We start from the raw sequence: 22,311 nt of genomic DNA, 5'->3' as shown, positions 1-22,311 counted from the left end.
TTCTGTTGTTGAAGTGTTCAGTTTTGGCAATAGTTCTGATATTTTTAAAGTCAATCTCATGTCCTGTGGCTTTGAGGTGTTGGACCAGGGAAGAGGTCGGTTCTTCTTTTTTGATTGAGTTTTTGTGTTTTTCAATGTGTGCACTTATTCTTCTGTTGTTTTGTCCAGTGTATGTGGTGGGGCATACGGTGCATGGGATTTCGTATACTTCTTGTATACTCCTTGGTTTTCTAACTCAATTCTGTCTTTAGGGTTTCTTAGGATGGTGGATATTTTTCTGTTTGTGCAGAATGCTGTCTTAATGTTGTGTTTTTGGGGGACCTTGCTGATTTTGTCTGTAGTGCCTTTTATATATGGGAGGAGGGCTTTGGCGTTCTCTTGCTCTCTGTCTTGGATTTTGGTTGGGGTTTCTTTTTGGATTAGGTGGGTAATCTTCTTTCTTTGGAATCCATTGGCTGTTAGTATGTTAGTGAGAGTGTGTAGTTCGGTTTTTAGGTGTTGTTCGTTGGCTAAGCATTTTGTTCTGGAGATGAGTGTCTCGAATTGATCTGTGCTGGGTGGTGGTGTGAGAGTGCTTCTAGGTAGTGGTTTGTATGTGTTTTCTTCTGGTAGATGGTGTGTCCTAGGGAGCCATTGGATTTTTTGTATACTAAGACATCTAGGAGGGGAAGTTGATTGTTAGCTTCTGTTTCCACGATGAATTGTATTTTGGGGTGTAGGCTGTTGAGGTGTGTGAGGAAGTTGTTCAGTTTTTCTTTCCCATGTGGCCAGATTATGAAGGTATCATCTACATATCTGAGCCAGAGTTTGGGTTTGTGATCATATTTTTCTAGAGCTTGTGTTTCAAAGTGTTCCATGTAGAGGTTTGCGATGACAGGTGAGAGGGGTGATCCCATGGGTGTTCCTTTATATAAAGTTACATAAAGATGATGTCCAGATCAATACTATTCATAAAGTTTTGATACAGAACTCCAAACTTTCTGGAAAGGGAAATTAAATGGGCCTTAGAAAAAGTTGTTCACAAATCTGCCGAAATTTAAAACATACCAGAAAAACTGTTTAAAGAAGGGATGTCAAACTCATATCATCATGGCATCATCACGTAATGTATCATGACATTTTTCCCCTTCACTAAATTGGGTGTGGGTGTGGCCAGCACATGATGAATCCAGCCTGCAGGCTGAAAGTTTGATAGTCCTGGTGTAAAGGCTTACAAGATGATGCAGTGAAAGTGCGGTCTATGGTTTGTAAGCAGGAATGGAAGCAGCCAAAGTATTGGAAAAATCAGTTTATATTGTAGTAACTAACAAGGACCTTGTTAAAAAAAATTCAGAAAGCTACTGAAAATTGAACTGCCAAGCAACAGTGCCAGTACATTTCATTTATTAAACAAACAGATGATTCCTAATTTCTACATGAAATTGACAAAATTACTTATTATTTCCGTGTAATTGTTTACAAGGTCAAAATAAAATCACCTATTAGTATCTATAAAGAGTTACTCAATTAACTAGGCAAAAGCTATGGCATCTGATGCTTCCTTGCATAGTAAGGACAGTGAAAGCTATTGGAAAATCTTAAAGATAGGATAAAACAATTTAGCAAATAAGCATGGGGCCATGTAGGTTATTACATGGCAGCAATCAATAAAACTTGCTTTTGTGAAAATCAAACTAGGAGTGTCAAATTTGGACTGTCAGATATTGTCAAATATCACTAGCCACATTAATGAAAAGGACAGAAAATGTTAATGTGAAGGAGAAAGTTCTTTTAAAAACAAAGACCTTAAAAAGGTTACATGCTTTAAAAGAAACTACTTAAAATGCTCCTGTCATTTAGTACAGTAATCTACTGATCATTGCAGAAGGAAAAGTTTCCTTTGGTATATCATATCTTTCTTCTCTTTTCTCAATATTTCCAAGGCAACAAGATTGTTTTGCTTCATGAAACTGGCTTCCACTTTCCAAAACCTACAAGAAATTGACTGTAATAGCCTCCATGAATCTCTCATGGGTATCAAGAAAGGCCAGTTCAAGATTAGATTGAAATAATAATTATGCACATGTACTATATTTGTATGTAATTATGCTTACAAAGCCAGAATTGAGAAAACAGCGACATATAGCAAATGCTGCCTCTGAAAAGAAGCTGAAGAAACAATGGACTACTTAGCTGCTGCTAGAAAATCACACAGATTAATGACAAACAATATCATGATAAAGTAGCAACCATTGGAATATTTGCAAGAAATATTATTTGCGTGCAAACAAGAATGGAGGATCACAACATAGATAAAATAATCAAAAATGTAGATGCTAAAGTACTTTGGGACTTCCAAGCACTATAATCCCTAGTGAAATTATGCAAGGAGGAAAACCTACTGATAAATTACTCCAATTCTAAAGTTTTAGCTTTGTCTAAGTAGCCATGAACACAAATGACAAATAAATGGGCAAATATAAATGTTAAAATGTTCCAGAAACATCTGTTGTTTAAACTAACCTCAGAAAGTCCATTGTAGAAAACATTTTGATATCTGAAGCCATCATAGCCATCTTCTACTGAACACATAGTACATAGTACATAGGACAAAACTCTGCTTTATCAGATTAATCCCTCAATTACTCTGTGCCCCTATAGAGATAGTTCAGCCAATATTTCTACAGAAAATATTGAACATTTCTTGAAATGTTTCAAATGAAGCTCTGCCAAGGGAAGCAGTAAGGAAGATGACTTTGACAGAATGGTGCAGGGATTCTTGCCTAGGGGCTAAATAATTTTCAAAACCAGACATTCAGAAATAGCTGAAACCATTGAATGTTCACTGAACTTGGAGGAGGAGGAGGAGGAGGAGGAGGAGGAGGAGGAGGAGGAGGAGGAGGAGGAGGAGGAGGAGGAGGAGGAGGAGGAAGATGTATAGCACAACCAGACTTTCAACGTTCTGTGACAGCCAATCTGTTTTTAAAAAATGAAATATTTTTAAGTACAGGTAAACCTCAGAATATGACAGGTCACTTAATGGTCATTCGAAGTTACAACATATGACCTGTTTCAAAGTTCTGCAATTGCAGCACCCTTGCAGTCATTTGCCCCCCACCCCCATCCTGCTCCCATTGGTCCCTTAAGTGCTTGGACCTACTTCCCATGCCTCCTTGAAGTAGCTGCCTTTTTTAGTGTTCTGAAAATTCCTTGTGGAATTGGAGGCTGATTTTGGAGCTTTTTGCCCTGATCAGCTGGCCATCTGGAGACTGCAAGCCTCTCCTGGCTTTTGCTAGTCTTTGGGAAAGCCAGCTACTAGACACCCACAATATGAGCTTCCTAAAACCTTGTCCTGTTTAACCTCTTCTCTTCCCCAGAAGCACATATTTCTTTAATAAATAAAACAAAATATCTGGGAAGGCTAGACCTTGTTGATCTCTCCTCCCCATCAGCCCACCCCTGCATTAGAGGCTGAAACTTAACTCTTTATTATTATTATTATTATTATTATTTTATTATTATTATTTATTTATTTTGTCAAGCAATTATAAGATAACAGGTATAAATATAAGCATGGTTATGAATACATGAAATGGATACGAATAAAAAAGAAACAATAGGACAGGGACAATAGGCACATTGGTGTGCTTATGCATGCCCCCTACAGACCTCTTAGGAAAGGGGTGAGGTCAATAGTAGAAAGTCTTAAGTTGAAGTTTTTGGGGTTTGGGGAAAAAAACCACAGAAACAGGTAGAGTATTCCAGACATTGACCACTCTGTTGCTGAAGTCGTATTTCCTGCAATCAAGTTTAGTGCGATTAACCTTGAGTTTGTATCTATTGTTGGCTCTTGTATTGTTATGGTTGAAGCTGAAGTATTCATTGACAGGTAGGACATTGCAATGTATAATTTTATATGCTATACTTAGATCGGACTGAAGGCAGCGTAGTTCTAGGTTTTCTAGGTCTAGAATTTCAAGTCTGGTGTCATAAGGTATTCTGCCATGAGTAGAGGAGTGGAGAACTCTTCTTGTGAAATATTTCTGGACTTTCTCCACTGTATTCATATCAGATATGTAATGCAGGTTCCAGACTGATGAGCTGCATTTGAATATTGGTCTAGCAAAAGTTTTGTATGCTCTAGTTAGTAGTGTGATATTATCTGAGAAAAAGCCACACAAGGTTAGGTTAACAACTCTTACCTCTGGCTTCCAATCTCAGTTCTTTTTAACTACCTCATTTACTAAATTTACTGCATTCTTGGGAAGAGGGTGGCAAAATCTCTAAATTACTTACCTTAATGTGTGATTGCCAGGCTGAAAAATAGAGGAAAAGAAGAAAGAAAGCAATTTATTTTTTCCTGCAGCTTGTTTACATTGAGGAGCTGTAGAAAAGGTTTAGCTCAAAAGAAAAAGCAGTTAAACCATAAACATGCAGAAAATGGTTGCAGCAGAAGCTGGATCCTAAAGTCAGACAGGCAGGAAAATATTGGAAACCTTTGCCTGTCTACCTTCTTTAGGGACTCAACAGGGCCTCCCACATCCATGATGTACCCCATTAGAGAAAGCAGGAGTGGGATTGTTAAATGAGGTTGTCTCACAATGTCACCACTTATATAAGCATAATGGACAGGCTCCATTATGGTCATGGGTTGGGGACTATCTATAAAAATTTACAAATATAAAGGTAAAAAACTAATACAGACTAAGAAAACATACAAATTAAAGAAAAGGGAAAAAAAGAAGTGTGAAGAGCTAGAAGAAAGAAAAAAGAAAAGAAAATGTATATAAAAATGACTCAGCCCTTCCTTTAGACAAGTATAAACAATTTCAGTAACTTAACACCTTCTCTAATATTTCACTTCAAAAAATCTTTTCTTCCTGTATCTCACTCCTTACCAATAATCAAATTTTAAAAGTTCACCATTCATTCCTATTAAAAGCTACGAATTATCAGCTAATGCATACATAATTTTAACCTTAGTCAAATAAAACAATTGCATATTTCAACTCATCAATTTCTTTAAGAAACAAAATATTTTTTCCCATTTATAAATAGATCTTTAACCCCTCATTATTCAGTCCTAGTTAAAATAAGCATCCATTAGAAGTTGCCAGAAACCACTACACATATATTTTAACTGGTCAAATAAGTTTATATTTCTCCTTTTATTTTTTTAAACAGTTTGATCATTAATCCTATTAAATAATGTCCCCAAGTTGACTTCTTATCATTTTCTCTTCCAGGAACACTTTCAGTGGTTTAACATGTCCCCTTTGATATTCAAGCTTTCCAAATGACTTTTTTGATTTATTATTCACATGCCCTCTTTAGTTATTAAGACGTCAGCCAGTATCAAAGGTAAATCAATTGTGTTACCACTTTCCGTATTATTCTTATAGCTTGATTTTTGAAAATCTATTTTCAAATCCATAGCACATTTTTCAATATCACTCTTGTAGTTAGGACTTGTTCTTATCATTACTACGGCCATTAAAGTAATGTTTAGTCCAACACTACTTTCCAGAAGACTTGTTATGATATCAAAACTCAATAAAGTGGTTTTAGCCTCATTGTGGGGTTATTTTCCTGGTCTGGTCCATCTAGTAGGCCTGATACCAGCCTTATAAGCTTGACTGGGCCATATTTCTTCCTCCTTATTATAATTCACTGAATTTTGTTTTGTTTAATGCATCTTTTTCCCTCTTATTTATTTCTTATTATATTGCAATATAATTTTAAAAAGCAAACCAAGAGGAATTAATTAAATCACAACTAAATGAACTCTCATTAATTTCTAGAATCTATAGTTATGGATCCCACTTTAGTACTTTAGTGATTTATTGTTTTACAGCTGCTTTTGACATTGGAAATATTTTTAAAAAATGTGTTAGAAGATATTGAATGTTACAATTACTAGAGTGGAAAGTGATTGTTTAAACAGATATTGTGAATTTATGGACAATAAATCAAAAATCATAAATATGTTAATAATTGTTCTTGTCTATCTCTCAAGCTTTTAATTTAATTGTTGTAAACTGGACAATTTTACTGCATATTCAATTATTATTACTAGCTTAATGGTCAATCAAAAATTTCACTTTGGTTCAATGTGACGAATCAAAAACTGAAAGCTAAGTCCTTATTTAGATGTAAATAATGAGGTTCTTATGCCAAACCCAACTGTTAGTGATTGGGGACAAACCCCCAAACAGAATGTGCAGCAGCAGTCAAGCCAGGCAGCCAAATGAGAGAGGAAGGGCCCTAGAGTTTACACACACTGATGACAAACACTGTTTTTGTAGTTTAAATAGTTGTTTAATCCAATTAGAGTTTAAACATTGTCAATCAGTCCATATGTCATTCACAAATATATCCATTCAGTAACTTAGTCCATTCACTAGTCAGTTCTATATCCTTATCTGCTTGTAAAGATATCTTTTCCTCTGATACCTTTCCTTTTGAAGACAACGCTGAGTATTCACAGGATATCAGCACATCAGTGAAATAGTCCTTTCGTTCAGGTATTCAAACAGTTGTAGCAAACAGTAGCAAACAAACAGTAGCAAGCAGACAAAACAAGCAGAGAGAGATTACGTTTCTCTTACTGCCTTTTATTGCCGTTTGTAACCGCACCCTTAATTAGTTAATTACAAGCAGTTTGGTGCTTAAAGCTGCAAGTTACAAACACCCAAACCTTGCTTTTATATATTTATTCACCCAAACTTAGTTGGTGTATCTATGTTATACCCAACACCAACACTTAGTGTAGTTCAAATTCAGTACATGATGTCTCATTTGCCCTATTATAATATCAGAATAATTTAAATACAGGAAAATTGGGAGAAAGAACCCTCAGCTTTATCTAACAAACTGCATATACCATTATTCCCAAATGTATTCATTGTTGGGATTTTTTTTCTCACCACACCCCACTTTCTTTCTCAAGGTCTCTCAAATCCTAGTTCCAATATAACTAGACATTAGTAATTGAAGACAAAGCTGTGTTTACCACTGCAAGAACTGTTCTGCCTTAAATAGGACACAGATTCATGCAAAATCTTTGCTTAAGTTCCCACATGTTACAGCTAAAGCTCAGTCCACAAATACATTTGCTGTGTTCACCTTATATCGTAATAAATTTTTAAAAAGTATTATGGCTGAGTTTGTCGGTCCAGTTCACCTAACATGCTAGAGCCTATGTGATCCAATTTAATTTAGCCCAATATTTTCTACAAACCCAGCTTTTCTGTATAGGTATCTAGAAAAGAATATATTAGCTTGAGTTGAGAATTGAAAGGAGGGATCCTTGGTACTTTCTGAGCTTGATTGTTTTCATGCAGATGTTTCATTACTTAAACTATGCAACATCATCAGTGCTAGTAGGAGTGGAGTTTACTCTAATTTTATATTCTGGAAGCTTGCCTTATCAGTGTTGGTGAAATTGGTCTTGGTTCTTTAGTTGGGCTGTTTACTGTTGGCTTATTTGGCAGTACATTAATTGGGGTATTGTTTGCTTCTTGATTGCAGTATTAAAGCAACTCGCCCAAGTTTTTCCCTTTATATAATCAAAATTAGAATATACAAGAGGTGATAAAGGGAGAAGTGAAGGCTGTCCCAAAGATGAATACTGCTAAATCAGTGGAAGCCACCATTGCATATTACATATTTGTTTTTATGCATTAAAATACATATTAATACTGTATGGAATTCTATCTACTATCTATCTATCTATCTATCTATCTATCTATCTATCTATCTATCTATCTATCTATCTATCATCTATCTAGTGCAGGATATCAAGTCGTTCTGATTTTTGTCACATTAAAAACTGGGATAATAAAGGAAAATATTTAAGCTATTTAAATCTTCCAGAATCTATTTTTTATTCAGTCATTGAAAACAGCTAAAAGAAGTTTTGCAATTTAATGTAGTAGACTGAATAATATAACTTCAACAACTAATGAGTAGCCTATAGTGTGTGTGTATGTATACACACACATACTTTTCTCCCAGCTGAGGCAACTGAAATCTTCCTCAGTGTGCTGATTGTTACTGTCTGCTTCATTTAGTTTTATTCTACTCATTTCTTTCTGAACCCTTAATATTTTCATCATTTTGAACATATACTGACATTTCTTTAAATGCCAAGAAGATTTTGTCATTCGTTGTATAATAGTTTTTGACTATGGATAGCAGGCTTTTTAAAAGAAATGCTTTCTACTATGCATTGCTTTAAGATGGCAGGACTGAAGCAAAACTAGGCAAAGCAATAGAAAAAGATTTATGTTACCAGACATAAGCAGAATTAATCTGTAATAATTCACCAGAAGAAAAAAACACATTCATCTATAATTTAGAAGTTTTCAGATGAATTAGCTTTTTAATTGTGCTTATAACCAAATGGGAAAAATTCTCTACTGTGTTTTGAGAAATACAGTAATAAATGGCTATAAAGTTTGCCCATGGATAAAACAGCTTGATAAGTAAATTGGCATAGGGAAAGAGAGTCTGTGCTTTGGCTGATAAATCCAAAGACAAGCAATGCTATGGTAGATAAGAATAGGTATACATTAAAGGAAATTCAGGATGCCTGTTCCAATTATTTAGGTGTCACCTAAATAAAGATAAAATATGCCAAATCAATTTTAAAATGTTCCAATCTCATAATTACTCTTTTGAATAATCCAAGCATGAAACAAAAATATAAGTATTTCAAGGAATTGCTATAATCACCATGACCACCACAACAATCACCACCATGGTTATTTCAAAAGGCATTTTTGGAGTATTACAGCTATTTAAAGCACTGAAATTGGACTGTTGTCTAGTGGCTTATGACTGAGCCTATCTTTTTTTGCAAAGCCAATAAAACTCCAAACCTAACCAATAGAAGAACAGTGACCAGTCATATCCTTTCTATTTTTAGTTTTGGATGAATGGAGTGATGAGTCTGAGAAGCATCAGGAGGACAGAAGCAGCTAAACGCATGGCCAGAGAGAAGACTTTTCACAGCTGCTGCATGACAGCTTGCTTATTAAATTACTTTTGTCTTTTCTTCCCTATGGGAAAGTCAGAGTTCATATGGGTAGATGGTGGATTACCAGTGTGTATTCTTGTAGTATATTTCCTGACAAGTAATGCAAAGGATGCACTTCACCCAAGTAATGCTAATATGTTAGGATTGTGTAAAAGTTATTTTTGGTTAATTAATTTTGGGTATGGAACAACAGTTTATGTATTCCCTTAAATCTTCCAAGAGATTCATTTGCTCTTCGTAAATGAAAAGATTTTATGTTGGTTGGGTTGATTTGTTCTTATAAAGATTCAGTGTACACTCTTGTAATTTGATATTGTACTGTTAATATTAATTCTGCAAATAGGCTGCATCCCACCCCTTCTCTTTCCTCCCTTTCTTTCTTTCCTTCCTTTCCTTCCTTCCTTCTTTTCTTTCTGCAGCTACCCTTATCTTAGTGGTGGGATTCAATTTTTTTTACTACCAGTTCTGTGGGCGTGGCTTGGTGGACATGGCAGGGAAAGATACTGTAAAATTTCCAATCAGAGGTAGTATTTGCTGGTTCTCTGAATTACTGAAAATTTCCACTATCGGTTCTCCAGAACTGCTCAGAACCTGTTGAATACCACCTCTGCTTTATCTATAGTTGAAAATTTTTCATACAGATAAAGAGATCAGCCATAATAATATTTTTAGTATTTTAGTATTTATTTGATTTGTCAATTGCTTACAAGATACAGGTATAAGAATAAACATAATTTTGAATACATGAGATAGATACTTATAAAAAAAATAAAAAGAAACAATATGACAGGGATGGTAGGCACAATTGGTGCACACTCGCTTACAGGCCTCTTAGGAAGGGGATGAGGTCAATAGTAGACAGTCTAAGGTTAAAGTTTTTGGGGTTTGGGGAAGAAATCAGAGTCAGGTAGAGTATTCACTACAGCACATCAGATCATAAAACACAGAAATAAATTATCTATAAGACACTGTTCAGCTCAACCAATCTTCACACAACTTCATCCAAAAAGTCACACCCATCCAACTGCCATAGCAGTAACATCACAAAAGTCTATTTATTTACCAAATAGTCATGAAAAGAACAACCCCATACATCCAGATATTCTTATCCAAGGAGTTATTCTAACTATTCTGAATAAGTATAGCAAAGAAAATGTTATGTCCAAATCCAAAATGCTAAATGAAAACAAAATAGGAATTATATATAAATAAAATCCAAAGGCTAAAAACACCACTATATACAGACCGAGATTAGTAAAACATATCTGCAAGGATCAACCAGAAGGCAAAGCACGGGATGGTATACTGTACCACTAACCTCCTTCCAAACAGACAGTCTAAGATGTAATTTCAATGGGAACTGATGGAAATTTTAGAATATGCTGTGTTGAAAAATACAAGAGATTTGGTTGCAAGTTGAAGGTGTTGGTTGTCACCTTGAATTATCTTAAAATATTTGCATGGTCCTAAACAGAGGAGGGACTGCCTTCTTCTTCATTAACCTCTCTAATCAAAAAGAATAGGGTCAATTCTCCTCCTGATCATATACAATTGCCATCTAACAGGACTTTGGAAGCAGAAATTTCTTATTGCCCATTAGTTGAAATTTTCTTCTCATGGATTTTCTTTTCCTTTCTGTGTTTCAGAAAAACAGTTAAGACATGGATACCCCAATAGAAGAGAATAAATATGGCCCAAGGTTCAACTGTGGATACTATCTGATGCTTGGTTGTTTGCTTGCAGACAATTGTTACCCAATGATGTAACAATTGTCAATATTAGTAAGTGTGGGATTTAGTAAGTGTTGGTAGGGATGAGTAGTTCCTTTATTTAAGTATTATTTTCTGCTTGATTGCTTGTCTGTTGTTAATCCCTTCTTATTTGGATGTTGGCAGGGAGGGTGTGTGCCTTTATTTCCTTCTTAGCTTTTTGTTGTTTATTTTGAATTTTGTGTGAACATAAATCTGGCAGGTATATGAGTTTTTATGATTATTTGATATTGTCAACTTTGTTTATATTATGGGTAGATTTATTATTTTGCTCATTATTTTAAGTTGATCTACTTATCTGTCCAGAGCTTCAGGAACAGGCAGCATACAAATTAAGTGAAATAAAATAACTCAATTCAATATTTAGACACATGACATGCCAATGGTTAGCAGTTAGTACAGATTTAATCCTGCTCATGGATGTATCACAAGATACAGCTCCAATAATTCATTTGCATAACATTTGCCAGTCAACTAACCTCAGTTTGGCACATCTCCTGCACTATTAATTAGTATGGTAATCAATCATTTATTACCCAAAACCTAAAATTCTTACACCTCAATACACCAACATGTATTTAACCAATTAACATTTGGTTAAATTCTCCCCACTTACAACCACCAACTAAAATTGCCCTTGGAAATGAATGTATTCATTGGACCCTACTACCCTAATCTCAGTCCCCAGAAATATTCTAGAAGAATATTATTGTGGATGGTATTGAAGACTCTGGGAGGTCTAAATGAATCAGATATAAACTTTTTTAACTAGGTTATATCAAATGTGACCAATATTGTTTTTATTCCAAGATAGTTCTAGTTTTTATTCCATGATAGATGAACATTATCTAAGTAATTATTTTTTCTAGGTATTCTGAAGTTGCTTCCTTTTAATAGACATAACACCTGCAAGATGTTTCCTGACATAAAGGGAATTTGACACCCTAAACAAGCTGTCCTCCCCAATGAAATAAGGGAAGGAAAGCTCTTTTATTTGTTTAGTATAGATTTAAATGTGAGCTCAAACCCATCATAGATCAAGTTCATTTCTGGTTTTTCTCCACTGTTACTCCTGGAATAACAACTATCACTTCTATCTAGAACAAATTCTATCATTTCTGTCCACTGGCAGTCACCAGCAAAAGCAAACTGTGAACCAAGAGAGGTCACTGAAGACCAATCAAGAACTTGGGTCGCTTCCTGTTGCCTGTAACAACTGACAGAGCTGCCCATTGAATTATCAGAAAAATGCTCAAGAGACCACAAGAATCCATAAAAGGCATTTGGAGCAGGCCACATGAGTGGGCATGAGGTCAGAGGAAGCAATGGATCTTATTGTGACAGGGAAATGATCAGACATGGGAAAGGGCTAAATATTTTTGCTATCCACATCCAAATCATTAAACATCTGTTCCAAGGCAAGTTGCAATCTCCATGCAACTGGAGGAAACTAAGATTGGGAAAAACTGAAAAAATGCTCTTGGCAAGAACTCAAGATGAGCAATCTATTCAGGTAAGATGTACAGATAGAAACACACACACACACATGTATGATGATGTTCCTCTATCATTACTGGCAACTTGACTAAATGGAAAACAAAACAAAATGGTTGAATTGTGCTTATTTATTTAGAGGGCTAGGAATTACAACTGGCTATTTTATGCATAAAACCTTACTAATGCATTTGAACTAGAATTTTTTTCCCAAGGAATAATGTAGTTTGGATGAGGAAGATATTACATTGAAACATGTTATTGCGGTAACTCCCCATTAGGAGAATGAGCACATACAGGAAGACGTATTTGAGAGTAGTGTTTGAATAATACACATACAGCACACAGATACACTGTACAATAAATGTAGGGTTTTACTTTCAATAAGGGTTTAAGCAAAATTCAAAATAGGCAGTCCAAAGTCATTCACAGGTAAATCAGTCAGTTTTTCAATCCAGGGATAATTCAGTAACAAAGTCCAGTGTCAAAAAAACAGTTCAGTATCAGACTTACATCAAATCCAGTAATATCAGTCAATTAGGAAAAATGGAGGAACGGCAATACTTTCCAACAGAAGGAAACAGGTACACTCACACTCTCTTCTGAGACTCAGACTAAACAACCCAGGTTTCTGGCTCCATCTTATGGCCGTTTGAGAAACCACACCTAATTACAGTTTTGCATTTTCTTAAAGATAGAGTTTTAAAATGTTTATCCTGGTTTATATATTTCTAACCCAAATAGCTGTTAGGTGACTCATATTCCTAACACATGTCATAGAAAAAAAACAGAGTATGTGGACTTCTGAAATTCTCCAGTGAAAGAAAAAAGAAGTGGTAGCTAAGTGAACCAACCACACACTATTGAGAGTGTCTCTCTTCTTCACCTTGACTATTTATAGTAGTAAATTTTCAGAGGAATATAATTTATACATGTGATATGCCTAAGCAGATTTTATTTCATAAATAATTCTTTTAATCATGGCTCATATCACCTTAACAATTACTATATTTTATTTGTATCATTAATCATTAGAAACCTCCAAAATTGGCATCCCCGTTGTCCAAATTAATCTTTATGATCACTAATATATTATTTTGCATGTCAATGAATCTTGTTCTCACTATATATTTCCATCTCAAAAGTCACATTTTCAGCCTGAAATAAATGAGAAGTTTTCACTTCTATTTAAAGTACGTTTTAACAAATACCTTGTATTGGACCCTCCACAGAAAAGTTGTTTATTAAGTCGCCTGAATTTCAAGTCCTGAGTTTGTACAACTCTGTTTAAGAACCACAGGGCAATGATGGAGTGATTTATTGAATTTATGTCTTTTTTTTTTTTTGTATTTTTCACTTAGCTGTGTCTTCTTTGTAGAGAATGAGAATGCTTAGCTTCAAAGCAAAGCAAAACAAAAAATAAGGGAATAACCAATTGTGTTTGCAGTATTTCCTCAAACCTCAGGTTTAACCACACAGAGATCCTGAGAATGGAAGTAATAGCTCAGCGAGAGTGGTTCATATAATTGACCTTGGCTGATCTGTAAAAGCAAAGCAATTCTGAGCTGGTTAGTACTTAGATGAGATTCCTAAGAAAATACCAGGACTACAGACTATACTGGGAAATAAAAAATAATTTCTTGGAAAAAGCAATACCAAACTACTTCTGCATTATTGTTAAAAGAACTATATGGTTGATAACAGGAATCAAAATTGACTTAAGGAAAGTTAGCAATTGGCAGTGCTATATTCTGCCTCATTCAGTTTGCCTATATTATGCTTAAGTTATCCATCCAATGTTTATACAAAACAGGTTTTCATAGTATCATTTATTATCTTTATAACAAAAGAAACCCATTTTAGTATATTTAGTGTGTATGAATACCAGCACATTGTTTTTTCAGTGAAGAACAGTATCCAAATCCTTCAGTGTTGATAGGTGAAGTGGTTCAAATGGCAGAGAGTCCATAGAGTAGACAGGAGTTCAGGATGACAATAGCTGTGTCACAGTGCTGCAATCCAAAATTTTTAGACATTCTAAGTAAAATAGCAACAGCCTCTCAGCATTCCTGGGCTCAAAATGTTGCAAAGAGAAGAGTAATTAAAAAGCTGCTAGAGAACATTCCTGCACCAAAATAGGACAGACAGTGTGCGGAGGAGTTGATCTGTGATTTTCTCAGCCCAAAACTGATCTAGCCATTAAGATGACCTAATTTGGAATAACAATATTAATAAAGTTCAAACAGGCAAGCACCTGGCGTGTGACACCCCAAACTTAACAACTATCATTAAGAAAGACAATTCTGGATTGGGTTTGCTGCAAGTATCTGGAGATAGCCGAATAGAAGAAGTGGGAGAAAGCCACAAAATACAAAGAACTGCAAATAGTAGTAGTACTCAAACTTATAACCACTTCACAGTGCTTTACAGCCCTCTCTAAGTGATTTACAGAGTTAGCATATTGCCCCCAACAATCTGGGTCCTCATTTTATCCATCTTTGAAGGATGGAAGGCTGAGTCAACCTTGAGCCTGGTGGGATTTGAATTGCCAAAATTGCAGACAGACAGCAATCAGCAAAAGTAGTCTGCAGTAATGCACTCTAACCATTCTGCCATGCCCAGTTTAGCAAAGGGGAAAAGTCATGATATGTCACAGGATGAAGCTGTGACAACACCAGTTTGACAGCCCTGTTTAAGAGCCATATGATGAGTCAATTCATTGCTGCTGGGTGGAAAAGGGAGCAAGGGATTGCGAGACTGTCTGGGAAACTGTCACATAATGTTGACAATGAAGATCATGTGATTGCAGTATCAGCCACATAGCACAGGAATAATCAGTAGTACAGAATCAGTCCCATTTTTCTTAAATTTCATTCTCTCAGGAGTCATGAATCTTGAGTTTGGACACCTATAATTTAGCTCATTTGAGCATCTTAGTTCAAAAATTATTGGTCTATTCATGCACTCTTTACCCAGGTAATGATAATGATAATTTTAAGTGTGTGTGTGTTTGTATGTGTGCGTTGATCATAAGATGATGGAAGTTATTTAGATAATGATGGCAGTGTAGCATACAGTACAGGCAGAAACACAGTTGAGAGACTGAACAATAAAGATGATGTTGAATTCATTTCTTGGAAGGTAGAATCTTGTGACTGACTTTGGATGGTGATTTTGATCAATTCCAGGATCATAGAATTGCAATTGGAACTTCATCTTTTCATTTAATTTGACTATAAAATATTTGAACTCCAATTTTATGTACAAATGAGAACTTTTTTCTGAGGCCAATTTTAGCTTCAACAACCTTAATTATAACCGTGCTTCATGTTTCTTTTTAAACATGTTTTTTGTCAGCAAGCTTATGCCAAAAGAAAAGACAACCCTCTAAATGCAATGGTATGTAATGTGCTATCTTTCCTTTAATATCCATTATCTATGAGATTGTGATTACTACTGTCATTTAGTAAACAGAGTGTGGGAATGCAATTACCAAAGCTTTAATTGTATAAGCAAATTAAGGGGGTGAACTGCCTCCTCCCCACTAGGATCTTATTTTCTCTCTTTAATCAATAAACACCTGTTTTCTGCTTTCTCAGATTGGAGGATCTCTGAGCATCTTGACCCATCCCCAAACGAACAGCAAACCCATTCAAATTTTCAGCTGCCAGCTTAGGGTTAAGATATGAATCCAGGTAACAGAAACCAATGAGAGTACACCCAGTTGATGTTTGTGACATCATCCTATAGTCAGAGTACATAGAACAGCTGAGGTAGCTTTCAGCTTCAGTTCCACTGCTATTATGATGGATGTTTACATCTCTTCATTGAGAGCCAATTATTTTGCTTTTATGTGAGGCCCGAGAATCACTTGTGTTGCCTGCCTGCACAAAGCCTCATTCACAAAGCCTCAGTTGGATGCAGCTGAACAAATTGCTTTTTCTACTCCGGTGGTAAGAGATTATTCTGCTTTTATCTTTCTTTTCAAAATGAAGGTGATGGTGGATATCTGTCGATGCCTAAGAAAAAGGAGCTTGGTTTAGAAACCTGGAGCTCCTGCTGTTATGTTTAAATATGGCCTTTGTTATGAAAAGGTTAATTTTTAAAGAGAAAGAAAAACACGTGTGCCTGCTTGCTTGCCTGCTTGTCTGCCTGCCTGCCAGAGTGAAATTGCAACAGCATGACAAGCCTATGCATATTTCTCTAAATATTTGGCATTCTCTGGATAAATCTGTAATTCTGATCAGTTATTTGTTATAGTTTCCTGCCTACTCTTTGTATGCACTTTAATCACTTCAGTGAAATGTATGGAAAAGCTTTTGTGCATAGAAGAATAATTTTACATCAAACTTTTTTTTAAAAAAAAAATGCTGTGGAGTAGTTTTGTATCAGTGATATGATCGCCAAATACGTTGCTTGCCTTTCCTCTTTATGAGAAGGTATACTGGTTGTGTATTCCTAATGATCAACATGTAGAATATACAACCTGAGAGCAGTAGTGAAATGTCAGTTCTCTATTTATGCACCTATGGAAATATATGTTTGTGTTTGTCTATATGTTGGATTAAAAATTGCTGTTCTATCTACATGCGCAAAGTAAAGCAGTGGTGATTATCTGTGGCTCTTCTTTATGAGTCTTCTTATATGTACCCACCTCATTTTGCAAGAGAGTAAACACATATAAAGCTCCTGAACTGATGTGGATTTAAGAGATTAGCTGTGACAGTGACTCTGACAAATCAGATATAATAAATGTTTAATTGACTGAAGGAGTTGAAGGCTACTGTCTGAACAATCCAATAACCAGTTTAAATAATCAAATAGTGTGAATAATAAGAACTAAGCAGCAGACCAGAGTTAATTTAGTTTGAATTTCTATTTATATAGGAAAGGTTTGATTATATTGAATATTTACTACTTAGCTTCTGAGTGCATTTGTGAGACTACAGTAAAAGTTGCTTTCTAATAACTGGAACTTTTATGAGGGAATGCCAATTATAATTCCATTACTAATCTATATCTATGATTTGTGTTGAGATATTAATGCTTTAGGAGTTACACTAAATTGAAACAAAAGATTGTTACTAAGCAAGGAGACTCATAGAACTATGACATTGGATGATGAGTGACAATATAGATTGAATCTAACCTTATGGAGATGAGATCATATAACTATCTCATTACATTTCCAGATCCCACATTTCAGTGTGAATGGATATTTCTCCACTTCACAGCCCAAACATCTGGAGATGGTAAGCAAAACCTGTAATGCCATTTTTCTTCAGACAGGCATGAGGATCTGAAGACAGTCCTTGTTCATCCAACCATGGGCAATATAACATCTCTGAATCTATTTTTTATTTTTCTCTGCTGTTTATTTACAAGTACATATTTACTCATGGAATGTTATTCATTTATAATACTATAACTAACATTTATTTTTAAAGCTTTGGTTAGTAGTTGTGCCTAATAGACTTTGGAAACACCAATTCAGGAATAAAACAGGGCTTCTTACAGAAGAAATTCTTGAGTCCAAGGGAGGAGGGAGACTCAGAGTTACTCCGCCTTAATTACACTAGATAAAATTTGTGCAGGAGAATTGCTCTAGAAGGTGTTCAAGATTCTGTTCCATTTACTATTAGCAATGAAGATACTTTCTGAAGTCCAAGTGGTTCTTGTTTCCTAAATTTGCAGGGCTTGACATTAATTTTGAAGCCTCCTAAGTAATTCTATCACAAAACTTATAGGGTAATGAAGGTGGAATCATTCTGAATCTCCCAAACTTCATTCCTCTCTGGGCTATCTTCTGTAATAACCCCATTTCTTCCTTAATTATATTGCTGCTTTTTTCTCTTTGTATAGTCTGTTAGGTAGTGCAGTTTGCTTGTTTCTAGCTGTTTTGTGTTATGAATGATCCCAGTTTCTTTTATGAGGAAGGTGATGCATAATATAGCAACAGCATCAGAAATATTCATTTTACAGTGAAAACATTACTTTTGTTTTATGACCCAAATGGTCATTAGGATGAAACTATTGAAGCAATAATTTAGGACCTGCTTGCCAGCTTCTCATGGCTATGATGTTTATTGAGCAAGAAACAGAGCTACTCCATTTAGAACCCTAAGGCTGTAATCCCATATCCACTTACTCAGTGGGAATTCCTTTTGAAAAGAAATGTATAGCATTGCAGCATTAGCCCACCGAAGGAGAAACAGATATATCCATACATCATTTCACCTCATCATAACCATAATGGCTCTCTGAGTCAGATCTCCTATAGTGGATTTATAGTCAGGATCTTAAGCATTTTAAACAAAACAGTAACTCCCAAATAGCACTATACTTCTACTGCAATATACAGTATTAGAGTAAAGGAATGTCACTGTGCTATTTCTGCAAGGAAAAAAGGATCTCATCCCTCTCTATTCTGCATCAGGATGCTTTATAAACTCCTCAAAACTCATTTCCATCAGAAATGATATTTATTGTTGTGGATGATAATATTGCTTTTAAGTATGAAGAAACAGATTACGTTGCTGTTAGAGAGATAGAATAATACTACATAGGCTGAGCTCAAAACCTTACTTACTCAATGACTCAGGCTGTTGCTTATTCTAAAATCTCACAAGTTTGAGAATGAATTATGTATGGTGCCCTAAGGGGAAAATAAGTAATATAGAGAGTTATAATAAAATTATTAATAACAAACCATATACCATTAGCAAGATTTCATGAGAAAGTCTAGTTTCTCAGATCTAATATTTCAAAAGTTTGGAATAATCTACAGATATTACTGAAGAACAACTATATTGAAACCCAATGATGAGGGATTTGGGGATTTATAACTTGGCAATTGTTTGGTTCCCAATTTGCATAAAAGTATAATATATAGCCCATGTGATTAGAAATCACTGACAATTTTATTCTCAGTGATTTGTATATTTCCATTTTAACAATGCCTAGTTGGGCAGCCATTACTTGATTTAGGAATAAGTTCTACTATGCTGACATGCTTCTGAACAAACCTGCATAAGATCAGGATGAAAAATATATTTATAGAAATTACACATCTTAAAAATATGTAATAATTTATGTAAAAGAAATGCCACATTATGATTGCATACTATTATTATTATTATTATTAGTTCCTATCATAAGGGTTTTACAACAGATGCTATTTTCTACAATACTTAAAAGAACTGTTTGGAAAAATATATAATGTTAAATATCCTGAATAAATATTATATTTTTCAGAAAATGTATAAAGATATTACATTTATTTTTATTTATATATGGAATTATTGTGTCTTTTTGTATATGAAACATGTTCATACTAAATGGGAATTACAACAACTCAGTCATGCTTTGGCATCTATTTTCATTCATGTTTCCACTTGTAAAAGGCACATTCTTATTGTAATTCTCCCATGTTGGTAGATGTATTAGCAAAGTTACATTGTGGTTTTTTTTTTAGCATTTATGCATCTCTTCTTATATTTATGGGGTGATTTGGCCTTGAAGAGATCAGGATTTGTGGTAAATCCAGAAAGGATTAAGTTCTAAAGGGTGAACAAATAACAAGAGCTAAGTATTATAAAGATTAGAGCATACAAGAAACCAATGTTTAAGAATACTGATACTATTAAAACTAAACTATATGTTTAGTCTTCATGACTGCTCATTTGTATCCTCATCCAATTTAGGTTTTCTGAATTTACCTTTAAAGCTCATAAGTAAGTTGGGAGCCAAATAATTTTAAGAAACATTCAACCAATTTTCTCATATTGGTTTCCAAATGGGGGTCTTAGCCTCATTTTATGTTTCTATAAAAAAGCAAGTCTTATTTATTATGGAGCCCCTACTTAGGAAACTTCCGTCCCTAATGCTAATTCTACCACATGTTCATGGAATCATAGATACAGAATTATAGAATTATGAGTTGAAAAAACCTATTTGTAATATTCTACTTAGTCTTACATTTTCAAGGTTAAATTTATTGATATCCCTCAGTTCTGAATGAAGTTAAAAACTCTTCATCTTGTCAATCTTCTGTGAATCTTCTGTGAATTCTTCAGATGAAAAGAAAGAAGTAATATATTGCCTCTTATTTCAGCCCCTTCCTCACAAATGGCACAAATTGTAAGAGCATTTAATAAGTTGAGGATTACAAAGTAGCCTTACTTATTCAAGTGATATAACTGTATTGGATGATTCATATTCTATATTCTCAGTGTTATTTATATATGTAATTGGAACATTTCAACATTATGTACTAATAATGTACAATGTATTGAAATAATAATAATAATAATAATAATAATAATAATAATAATAATAATAATAATAATAATAATAAAAATACCAGAAGATATTTGGGGGGGAGTATTGAAACAAAAAGTTTGGTCATAATAATGTGCTTAATGAATATTATATCTTAAAAACTATAATGCTAACTTTTGTTTATCACAATGAAAATCTCATTCCTGCTTCTGAGGTGGCAATACATTTGCTTTTAGATTCTGAAATGTGATATACAAACCTGCTTCATTATTAATTATTTAAAAAGTATTCCATAAGGTCACCACCTACTTAAATCTTTCATATTTGTAGCAACACTTCATTGCATCTCTATTCTCTTTCTCTCATAGAAACACAAATATAACAAAGCACCAAGGCTCAATTGTCAAGAACCACACCTCTTTACCTGTTAAATAGAGAGTAGAAAAAAGGAGGCCTGCATTTATTTATATATTTTTTAATTTGGCTAAATTAAATCCAACTATCATGAGACTTATGTGTTACAATACTTCTTTTTGGCTGGTGGCCAAATATTCTCCTTAAAATGTAGACCCCATTCTATTCACTCCAAGCCAAGTTCCACACACCTTGGTGTCTTAACTTTAGGTCAGGGGTCTCCAACTTTGGCCACTTTAAGATTTGTGGACTTCAATTCCCAGCTTTGCTGGCTGAGGAATTCTGGGAGTTGAAATCCATAAGTCTTAAGGTGGACAAGGTTGGAGACCCCTGCTTTAGGTGATAGGTTTTAGGAATTGGAGCTGAGGCAGTAGCTCCTAGTTCAGACATTCCGAACCTCCTCACTGCAACTCCCAGAATTCCAAACTTTTGCCCATGCTGAATGTTTATGGAGATTCTCAATCATCCAGGTCATGATTGTCCCAAAGATGCTTTTCAAAAGGCAACTGAACTTTTTTTTTTTTCAAGGAAATAAAAAGTCCAGTTGCCTTTTGAAAAGCACCTTTGGGTTTCTCCATGCTGCTTTCAAATTTTGAAAATTTAAAATATTGTTCCACATTTATCATTCTTTCATTGATACCTTTTGGACAGAATTTGTCTATAGAAGCAGACATCATTGTGAGCATTGTTGATATTGTAGCTACTAATTTCTGGATTCATTCTGAAAAGATCTTTAATATTTCCAATGTTATGACTTTTTCTGACATTTTGTAGTTAACCAATACCAAAAGCTGGCTTGTATTTTTCTTCCTTCCTGCTTAGAATCTTTAGTCCCCTCTAGTGTCCACTTTCTAAAATCATAAAATTATTTATACTTGTTACGGACCAAGAGAGCCAAAACAGGTTCATTCCCATGAAAAATTATTTGTTTTTTATAATTTCCATATCTTGTAGTAAAAGTCAATGTTCCAAATATAACTCAATCCTTAATCCATTTATAACTTTCTTATATCAAAATCTTGTCTAGCTTTTCGCTGTTTATTTCAAATTCCTTAAGTTCTTGTAATTGTTTTTTTGTTTGTTTGGAGGTGAAATTAAACTCATCTAGAAAATTTTCAAACTTGTTTTCTGAAGGCTAGTTTTCTACTAACTTAAAATGGTTGACAGGCAATTTCTGAAAATAATTAGAAAATGAGGCTTGCAAACTGAAGTATTTTAAAAAACACTCTACTGCAGTTGCTTTGTCTTTTAACCCTCAAACCAACTATAGTCTCCTCTGTGGAGCATCTGCCTGGAGCACACATGGGCAATTTGAGAAATTATTGATACCAGTGT

General features: G+C 34.6%; 1 protein-coding gene across 2 annotated transcripts in view; it reads left to right on the top strand.

The window, feature by feature from the left end:
* MGAT4C (MGAT4 family member C) overlaps positions 1-22,311 on the top strand; it is a 354,112-nt gene that overhangs the window by 203,438 nt on the left and 128,363 nt on the right. The window contains exons 1-2 of one of the 2 annotated variants that reach the window (XM_087934523.1): positions 16,056-16,235; positions 17,475-17,534. The gene's annotated coding sequence lies outside the window, so the exon portion shown is untranslated. Of the gene's footprint in view, positions 1-16,055; positions 16,236-17,474; positions 17,535-22,311 lie in introns of those variants that run through there. The other variant, XM_087934524.1, reaches the window with a different exon arrangement.

Source organism: Pseudonaja textilis, chromosome 5, assembly GCF_049901715.1.
Source record: "Pseudonaja textilis isolate UNSWEBS1 chromosome 5, rPseTex1.2, whole genome shotgun sequence".
Lineage (NCBI taxonomy): Eukaryota > Metazoa > Chordata > Lepidosauria > Squamata > Elapidae > Pseudonaja > Pseudonaja textilis.
This window is presented reverse-complemented; position numbering and strand designations above follow the sequence as displayed.